Source organism: Loxodonta africana, chromosome 9, assembly GCF_030014295.1.
Source record: "Loxodonta africana isolate mLoxAfr1 chromosome 9, mLoxAfr1.hap2, whole genome shotgun sequence".
Taxonomy (NCBI): Eukaryota; Metazoa; Chordata; class Mammalia; order Proboscidea; family Elephantidae; genus Loxodonta; species Loxodonta africana.
Genome location: NC_087350.1, coordinates 61071357 through 61081878, shown reverse-complemented (window position 1 = coordinate 61081878; position 10522 = coordinate 61071357).

The window sequence follows — 10522 nt, the reverse complement described above, 5'->3', positions numbered from 1 at the left end:
CACACCCCAATTACTCTCCCCCTAATGAAACGGCCCAGTCTTTCCCCCCACTCTCTCTTTTCATGTCCATTTCGCCAGCTTCTAACCCCCTCCACCCTCTCATCTCCCCTCCAGGCAGGAGATGCCAACACAGTCTCAAGTGTCTACATGATCCAAGAAGCTCACTCCTCACCAGCATCCCTCTCCAACCCATTGTCCAGTCCAATCCATGTCTGAAGAGTTGTCTTCAGGAATGGTTCCTATCCTGGGCCAACAGAAGGTCTAGGGGCCATGACCACTGGTGTCCTTCTAGTCAAAGTCAGATCATTAAGTCTGGTGTTTAGAGAATTTGGGGTCTGCATCCCACTGCTCTACTGCTCCCTCAGGGATTCTCTGTTGTGTTCCCTGTTAGGGCAGTCACCAGTTGTAGCCAGGCACTATCTAGTTCTTCTGGTCTCAGGATGATGTAGTCCCTGGTTCATGTGGCTCTTTCCCTCTCTTGGGCTTGTAATTACCTTGCATCCTTGGTGTTCTTCATTCTCCTTTGATCCAGGTGGGTTGAGACCAATTGATGCATCTTAGATGGCTGCTTGCTAGCATTTAAGACCCCAGATGCCACTCTTCAAAGTGGGATGCAGAATGTTTTCTTAATAGATTTTATTATGTCAATTGACTTAGATGTCCTCAGAAACCATTGTCCCCAGACCTCTGCCCCTGCTACGCTGGCCTTCGAAGCATTGAGTTTATTCAGGAAACTTCTTTGCTTTTGGTTTAGTCCAATTGTGCTGACCTCCACTGTATTCTGTGCTGTCTTTCCCTTCACCTAAAGTAGTTCTTATCTACTATCTAATTAGTGAATGCCCCTCTCCCACCCTCCCTCCCTCCCCCCTCTCATAACCACAAAGGAATGTTTTCTTCTCAGTTTAAACTATTTCTCAAGTTCTTAAAATAGTGGTCTTATACAGTATTTGTCCTTTCACAGCTGACTAATGTCACTCAGCATAGTGCCTTCCAGATTCCTCCATGTTATGAAATGTTTCACAGATTCCTCACTGTTCTTTATTGATGCGTAGTATTTCATTGTGTGAATATACAATAATTTATTTATCCATTCATCCATTCATGGGCACCTTGGTTGCTTCCATCTTTTTGCTGTTGTAAACAGTGCTGCAATAAACATGGGTGTGCATATATCTGTTTGTGTAAAGGCTCTTATTTCTCTAGGATGTATTCGGAGGAGTGGGATTGCTGAATTGTATGGTAGTTCTATTTCTAGCTTTTTAAGGAAGCGCCAAATCGATTTCCAAAGTGGTTGTACAATTTGACATGCCCACCAGCAGTGTAGAAGTGTTCCAATCTCTCCACAGCCTCTCCCACATTTATTATTCTGTGTTTTTTGGATTAATGCCATTTTGTTCTATGTTTTGTTGGAGTGAGATGAAATCTCATTGTAGTTTTGATCTGTATTTCTCTAATGGCTAATGATCGTGAACATTTCCTCATATATCTGTTAGCTACCTGAATGTCTTCTTTAGTGAAGGGTATATCTTTTGCCCGTTTTTTAATTGGGTTATTTGTCTTTTTGCAGTTGAGTTTTTGCAGTATCATGTAGATTTTAGAGATCAGGCGCTGATCAGAAATGTCATAGCTAAAAACTTTTTCCCAGTCTGTAGGTAATCTTTTTACTCTTTTGGTGAAATCTTTGGATGAGCATAGGTGTTTGATTTTTAGGAGCTCCCAGTTATCTAGTTTTTCTTCTGCATTCTTTATAATGTTTTGCATACTGTTTATGCCATGTATTAGGGCTCCTAACATTGTCTCTATTTTTTCTTCCATGATCCTTATCGTTTTAGATTTTATATTTAGGTCTTTGATCCATTTTGAGTTAGTTTTTGTGCATGGAGTGAGGTATGGGTCTTGTTTTTTTTTTTTTTTTTTTTTTGCAGGTGGATATCCAGTTATGCAAGCACAATTGTTAAAAAGACTGTCTTTTCCCCATTTAACTGTTTAGGGGGCTTTGTCAAATGTCAACTGTTCATATGTGGATGGATTTATGTCTGGATTCTCAATTCTGTTCCATTGGTCCATGTATCTGTTGTTGTACCAGTACCAGGCTGTTTTGACAACTGTGACGGTATAAGAGGTTCTAAAATCAGGTAAACTAAGGCGTCACACTTTGTTCTTCTTTTTCAGTAATGCCTTATTTTTCCAGGGCCTCTTTTGCTTCCATATGAAGTTGGTGATTTGTTTCTCCATCTCATTAAAGAATGTTGTCGGGATTTGGATCAGAATTGCATTAAATGTATAGATCGCTTTTGGTAGAAATAGATATTTTTATAATGTTAAGTCTTCCTATCCATGAGCAAGGTATGTTCTTCCACTTATGTAAGTCTCTTTTGGTTTCTTGCAGAAGTGTACTGTAGTTTTCTTTGTATAAGTCTTTTACATCTCTGGTAAGATTTATTCCTAAGTATTTTATCTTCTTGGGGACTACTGTAAATGGCATTGATTTGATGATTTCCTCTTCGATGTTCCTTTTGTTGGTGTAGAGGAATTCAACTGATTTTTGTATGTTTATCTTGTATCCCGATACTCTGCTGAACTCTTCTATCAGTTTCAGTAGTTTTCTGGAGGATTCCTTAGGGTTTTCTCTGTATAAGATCTTGTCATCTGCAACTAGAGATACTTTTACTCCTTCCTTGCCTATCTGGATGCCCTTTACTTCTTTATCTAGCCTAATTGCTCTGGCTAGGACTTCCAGCACAATGTTGAATAAGAGTGGTGATAAAAGGCATCCTTGTCTGGTTTCCGATCTCAGTGGGAATGCTTTCAGGCTCTCTCCATTTAGGGTGATGTTGGCTGTTGGCTTCGTATAAGAAAAAAAAAAAAAAGTGCCCTTTATTATGTTGAGGAATTTTCCTTCTCTTCCTATTTTGCTGAGAGTTTTTATCATGAATGAGTATTGAACTTTGTCAAATGCCTTTTCTGCATCAATTGATAAAATCATGTGATTCTTGTCTTTTGTTTTATTTATGTGGTAGATTACATTAATTGTTTTTCTCATGTTGAACCATCCCTGCACACCTGGTATGAATCCCTCTTGGTCATAGTGAATTATTTTTTTGATATGTTGCTGAGTTCTGTTGGCTAGAATTTTGTTGAGGATTTTTACATCTACATTCATGAGGGATATAGGTCTATAATTTTCTTTTCTTGTGGTGTCTTTACCTGGTTTTGGTATCAGGGATATGGTGGCTTCATAGAATGAGTTTGGTAGTATTCTTTCCTTTTCTATGCTCTGAAATACCTTTAGTAGTAGTGGTGTTAACTCTTCTCTGAAAGTTTGGTAGAACTCTGCGGTGAAGCCTTCCGGACCATGGCTTTTTTTTTTTTTGTCCGGAGTTTTTTAACTACCTTTTCAATCTCTTCTTTTGTTATGGATTATTCTACCTCTGTTTGTGTTAGTTTAGGTAGGTAGTGTGTTTCTAGAAATTCATCCATTTCTTCTAGGTTTTCAAATTTGTTTGAGTATAGTTTTTCACAGTAATCTGATATGATTCTTTTCATTTCAGTTGGGTCTGTTGTAATATCGCCCATTTCATTTCTTATTCGGGTTATTTGCTTCCTCTCCTGTTTTTCTTTTGTCAGTTTGGCCAGTGGTTTATCAATTTTCTTGATTTTTTAAAAAAACAGTTTTTGTCTTGTTAATTTTCAATTGTTTTTCTGTTTTCTATCTCATTTAGATCAGCTTTAATTTTTATTATTTGTTTTCTTCTGGTGCCTGTGTATTTCTTTTGTTGCTCTCTTTCCATTTGTTCAAGTTGTAGGGATAATTCTTTGATTTTGGCCCTTTCTTCTTTTTGAATGTGTGCATTTATTGATGTAAATTGGCCTCTGAGCACTGCCTTTGCTGTGTCCCAAAGGTTGTGATAGGAAGTGTTTTCATTCTCATTGGATTCTATGAATTTCTTTATTCAATCCTTAATGTCTTCTGTAATCCAGTCTTTTTTGAGCAGGGTAAAAAAAAAAAAAAGAACTTTTTTTTTTTTATTGTTCAGTTTCCAAGTGTTTGATTTCTTTTCCCTGCTTTTCCTGTTATTGATTTCCACTTTTATGGCCTTATGGTCAGAGAAGATGCTTTGTGATATATCAATGTATTGGATTCTGCTAAGGCTTGCTTTATGACCTAACATGTGGTCTATTCTAGGGAATGTTTCATGCGCACTAGAAAAGAAAGTAAAGTTGGTTACTGTTGGGTGAAGTGGTCTGTTATGTCTACGAGGTCAAGTTGGTTGATTGTGGCATTTAGATGTTCTGTGTCTTTATTGAGCTTCTTTCTGGATGTCCTGTCCTTCACCGAAAGTGGTGTGTTGAAGTCTCCTACTATTATTGTGGAGCTGTCTATCTCACTTTTCAATGCTGATAGAGTTTGTTTTATGTATCTTGCAGCCCTGTAATTGGGTGCATAAATATTAATATGGTTATATCTTCTTGGTGTATTGTCCCTTTAATCATTATATAGTGTCCTTCCTTATCCTTTCTGATGGATTTGACTTTAAAGTCTATTTTGTCAGAAATGAATATTGCCACTTCTGCTCTTTTTTCATTATTGTTTGCTTGGTATATATTTTTCCATCCTTTGAGTTTAGTTTGTTTTTGTCTCTAAGTCTAAGATGTGTCTCTTGTAGGCAGCATATAGATGGATCTTGTTTTCTCATCCATTCTGCTACCCTCTGTCTCTTTATTGGTGCATTTAGTCCATTTACATTCCGGGTAATTATGGATAGGTATGAATTTAGTGTTATCATTTTGATGTCTTTTTTTGTGTGTTGTTGACATTTCCTTTTTTGTACTCGATTTTATGTGCTGAGTAGATTTTCTTTATGTATTGTCCTTTCCTCATATTTGTTGTTCTTGATTTTGTTTCTGCTGAGTCTGTATTTTTCCCTTGTATTTTGTTTTGATGAGTAGGATAGTTTGTCTCTTTTGTGGTTACCTTATTATTTACCCCCATTTTTCTAAATTTAAAGCTAACTTTTATTTCTTTGTATCACTGTATCTTCCTCTCCATATGGAAGGTGTATGACTACATTTCTTAGTCCCTCTTTATTATTTTAATGTTGTCTTCTTTTATATAATAACATCGCTGTTACCCTGTTTTGGGCTTTTTGTTTTTATATATAATCTTGCTTTGCTTTTTTTGGATTTCTCTGGGTTGACTTCTGGTTGCTCTTCCCAGTGTTCTCATCTTGGATTGATGCCTGATGTTATCGATTTTCTAACCAAAGATCTCCCTTTAGCATTTCTTATAGTTTTGGTTTGGTTTTTACGAATTCCCTAAACTTGTGTTTACCTGGAAATGTTTTAATTTCACCTTCATATTTAAAAGACAGTTTTGCTGGATATATGATTCTTGGAAGGCAATTTTTTTCCTTCTGTTTTTTAAATATGTCATCCCATTGCCTTCTTGGCTTCATGGTTTCTGCCAAGTAGTCCAAGCTTATTCTTATTGGCTGTCCTTTGTAGGTGACTTTTTGTTTATCCCTCGCTGCTCTTATAATTCTCTATCTTTGGTTTTGGCAAGTTTGATTGTAATATGTCTTGGTGACTTTCTTTTAAGATCTACCTTAGGTGGAGTTCGATGGGCATCTTGGATAGATATCTTCTCATCTTTCACAATATCAAGGAAGTTTGCTGCCAACAAATCTTCAACAATTTTCTCTGTATTTTCTGTTATCCCTCCCTGTTCTGGTACTCCAATCACTTGTAGGTTATTTCTCTTGATAGAGTCCCACATGATTCTTAAGGTTTCTTTATTTTTTTTAATTCTTTTATCTGATTTTTCTTCAAATATATTAGTGCCAAGTGATTTATCTTCAAGTTCAGAAATTCTAGCTCAATTCTGCTCCTCTGACTTTCTATTGAGTTGTCTAATTCTGTAATTTTATTGTTAATCTTCTGAATTTCTGATTGCTGTCTGTCTATGGATTTTTCCGTCTTATTAAACATTTCATTATGTTCCTGAATAATCTTTCTAATTTCTTCAGTTGCTTTATCTGTGTGTTCCTTGGGTGTTTCTGCGTATTGCCTCATTTCCTTCCTGGTGTCTTGAAGGGTTCTATATATTAAACTTTTGTATTCTGTATCTGGTAATTCCAGGAATGCACTTTCATCTAGAAGATCCCTGGATTCTTTGTTTTGAGAGCCTGTTGAGGTGATCATGGTCTGTTTCTTTATGTAACTTGATATGGACTGTTGTCTCCGAGCCATCTATAAGTTATTGTATTAGTTTATGCTTGCTTACTGTGTTGTAGCTTCTTGCTTTGTTTTGTTTTGGTATACCCGTATGGGTTGCTTGAGTGAGCTAGCCTCATTATTTTCACCTTTGGAGCTCTGGTATCCTGTGCCCAGCTGGCTAGAGCTGTTATCAGGTATGTCAGTCTAGGAGTCCATTCAGTTTTCTTGTATGAATTCAGCTCAAGTTTCCAGGTAGCTGATCATCAAGTGTGTGGTACAGGCTCTGTCTTACAGTCTTAGAGGGGCAGGGATGATTGGTGTATATATCGGTATCTGGTTGCAGCAGGGGGTCATGCTCTGAACAAGGCAGGGGACTGAGAACTGACCCCAAAGTGTCTCTGAGGAAAACACGTGTCCGTTCCCTAGAGTGTGCTGGTGGGTGGGTTCTGCAGAGAGACCATGGGCACCCAAAGTTTTTGGTTGTAAGAACTGGGAGGTACCAGCTATCTTTGGACCCTTGTTGCGGGTGGCTGGGTGACCTGAATGGAGCTACCAGTCTTTAGGTCCCTGATGTGGGTAGGTGAGGACCTTGTTTAACAGGCAAAGCAATGTTAAACATCAAACACCTACCTCTCCACCACACAGCTGAAATAGTTGGTGTTTGCCAACAAGGGCCTATGCTCCTGAAATAGGCCCACGTATGTCCATGCAGAAGGGAAAGGTGCTCAAGGTCCACAGACGGTTTATGCCTGGACAGGAGCTGCTTCTGTCCTGAGCTCCCCTGGTTAATGGAGCTAGCAAATTATCTTTTCCCACCAGTTGCAAATTTTTTCCTTTCCCAATGCCGGGAGGATGGCTCTAGGTGCTCATCAGGGTCTATCTCAGGCCCAGGGATTCAGCCGCTGAAGGTGGCTTGGGGGTAGGAGGGTGCGGTAAAATATACGCAAGTACTTAGCTTTTGCCGGGAGTGCTGTTCTCCTCAGGTTCCGGAGTTGTGAGTAGGCTGTGTGGCTGCCTGCTTCTCCCTGAGGAAACTGCAGCCCAACGCTAGGACCAGCCCACCGCTGCCGCCGCTGCCACCGCAGCTCTGGGAGTGGTGCCCAAGGGCTCCCGTGATTCAGGTCTGGTAACTCCTCTCCACTTCTGAATGGTCTCTTCTCTCCCTGCCCCTCAGTTCATTGTCTACACTTGCCTTTGATGGCCAGGGCTCCCAGCTTGTCACAAATATACTTGTTTCACTTGTTTTTTCTGGTCTTTGTTTTAAATAGGGCTCCCCAGAAGCGTGTCTATTCCGCCATCTTGGCTCCGCCTCTGCAACTGCTTTTGAATGATCTTAACAAAATCTTACTTGCATGTGATATTAATGATATTGTTTAATAATTTCTGCATTCTGTTGAATCATCTTTCTTTGAAATAGGTGTAAATATGGATCTCTTCTAGCCTGTTGGCCAGGTAGCTGTCTTCTAAATTTCTTGGCCTAGCGTAGAGGAGTGAGCATTTCCAGCACTGCATCTGTGTTTTGAAACATCTTAGTTGGTATTCCATCAATTCCTTGAGCCCTGTTTTACGCCAATGTATTCAGCGCAGCTTGACCTTCTTCCTTCAGTATCATTAGCTCTTGTTCATATGCTACCTCCTGAAATGGCTGATCTTCGACCGATTGTTTTTGGTATAATGACTCTGTGTATTCCTTCCATCTTCTTTTGATGTTTCCTGCATCCTTCAGTATTTTGCCTATAAAAAAGAATAACCAAACCCAGTGCTGTTGAGTTGATTCTGATTCATAGCGACCCTATCGGACAGAGTAGAACTGCCCCATAGAGTTTCCAAGGAGCACCTGGTGGATTTGAACTGCCGACCCTTTGGTTAGCAGCTGTAGCACTTAATCACTATGCCACCAGGGTTTCCATTTTGCCTATAAAAAAGTAAAAAAATTTAGGATCCTTCAAATTGCGACTTGAGGCTTGAATTTTTTCTTCAGTTCTTTCAGCTTAAGAAATGCCAAGCATGTTCTTCCTATTTGGTTTTCTAACTCCAGGTCATTGCATATGTCATCGTAATACTTTAGATAGAGAGAGAGAGAGCCCTGGTAGTGCAGTGATTAAGAGCTTGGCTGCTAAACAATAGGTCAGCAGTTTGAATCCACCAGCCGTTCCTTGGAAACACTATGGGGCAGTTTTAGTCTGTCCTGTAGGGTCAGTAGGAGTCGGAATTGACTAGACAGCAATTTTTATTTGTTTGTTTTTGTGTATACACACACACACTCATGCTTACATATGCATGTAGATACATATGTATGTATATTCACATGCTAAAAAAAATTACCACTGAGTGGATTCCAATGCACAGAGATACCACAGGACAGAGTAGAATTACCCCGTAGTGTTTCCATGGAGCAGCTGGTAGATTCAAACTGCTGGCTTTTTGTCATCAGCCATAGCTGTTAACCTTTGTGTCACCAGGGCTCCATATGTACATGCTCGATATGGGTATATATACATATGTCTCTACATGTTAATACATGTACAGCATATACATGTGTGTGTGTATATATGCTTAGACATGTCTGTACGTATGTGTGGATATACTTTATACATATATATGTATATATACACATAAATATACATGCTATTGTTTCATGACTTGCTTTTTTCCACTCAGAAATATACCATGCTATTTATCCATAGCATTTCACAAACATTTAGTGATCACCTACAGTGAGACAACCACCATGTTACAGGCACTGAGATACAGCCATGAAGAATCTTCGTGTCAATACAAACAGATCTGTATCATTCTTTTTTAATGACCACATTGAATTCCACAGTGTAAAGTTTAGTTTTATTCTGATAACAATTCCCTCTAGTAATAGACATTTAGTTTTTTTTTTTTTAGTCTTTTGATATCATACACAGTGCTCTAGTGTACTTGTATATTTATGCACATGTACAAATATTTTTTAAGGTTGCGTCCTTAAAGAAGATTGGAGGAGTTGGGGCACATGCGTATTTTAAAATTGGATCGATGCTGCCAAATCCTCTATAAAAAGCCAATATTATGAAAAATTTATTCTATTAAATGTCAAGTAACTCCAAAGACTATTGGAGAAGCAGAGCCCTTATCAGGTCCTGTCCAGAATATTGATGATGATAGTGATGATTCACAGCACTTATAAACTCCATAAAAGCTCTCCCCCAAAACTTGTTGCTGTAGAATCGATTCCAACTTGTAACAACCCTGTAGGATGGAGTAGAACCACTCCATTGGGTTTCCAAGAGCAGATGGTAGATTTGAACTGCCAACGTTTTGGTTAACAGCCAAGCTGTTAACCACTGGATCATCAGGGCTCCACAAAAGCTCTAGAAGGGTGTTAAGCCAAACCAAATAAGCATTTCTCAAATTCATTTGGTTATGAAGCCCTTAAATTAAAACATGCCTATTCTGAGGAACACACTTTGAGAGTGTTATCCTCATGGTACAGCATCTGTGTAACTCATCCACAGAATCTCAGGAAATTTTTGGGTCGTTTAATGTCACTTACATTAAAAGATGGATGTGGATAACATCCCTCCCTTCAGCCTTTGCTTGAGCATTTACAGAAATGGGAGCTTACTACCTCTTGGGCCAGCCAAGTCTATCTTAGAATACACCTGTTGTTAGAAAATTGCTTGCTATATATTCAAACCCATATATCCTTGTAAATTTTAATCACTGGAAGTTTCACAGAGTACATTGAATTCCACTTTTCCCTTCAGGTTGTTAAGTCAATGATCACACCTTAGTCCATTCTCATCTTATTCTATATTTAATGGCCCATTTTTTTTATGTGCTCATGTCTGGTTTTGTTTGTTTTGTTTTGTTTATTTGCTTTCATCTCCTCATTCTCAGAATGATCCCCCATTTTTCAAAATGTGGTGCCTGGATCTGTACACTGTATTCCAGCCGTGGGCTGATTAGCATGAATCAGGGCAGAAAGTGTCTCTCTCTTCCTCTAAGCATTCCATTTCTATCAACACACCGTAGTTTAAAATAATTTGTTTTTGCAGTGACATAACACTGTAAACTCCAAATGAACTTAATAACAAACCAAATCCTTAAGTAGCCTTCACTTTGGGGGACAAGTGATGGTGGCAATTTCTGAAAAAAGCAGACATAAAGGTGATTACAAGTTTTTTTCAGTATATTTCTGACCTGAAGTAATATTTAACTTATGTTCTTCTGGCTTAAAGGGTTCTCTTCCTAGAGAAGCTAAGACTTTAAAGGTAGCAAATGGAACATTAAAGTGACAAGAAGAAACACATGCAAT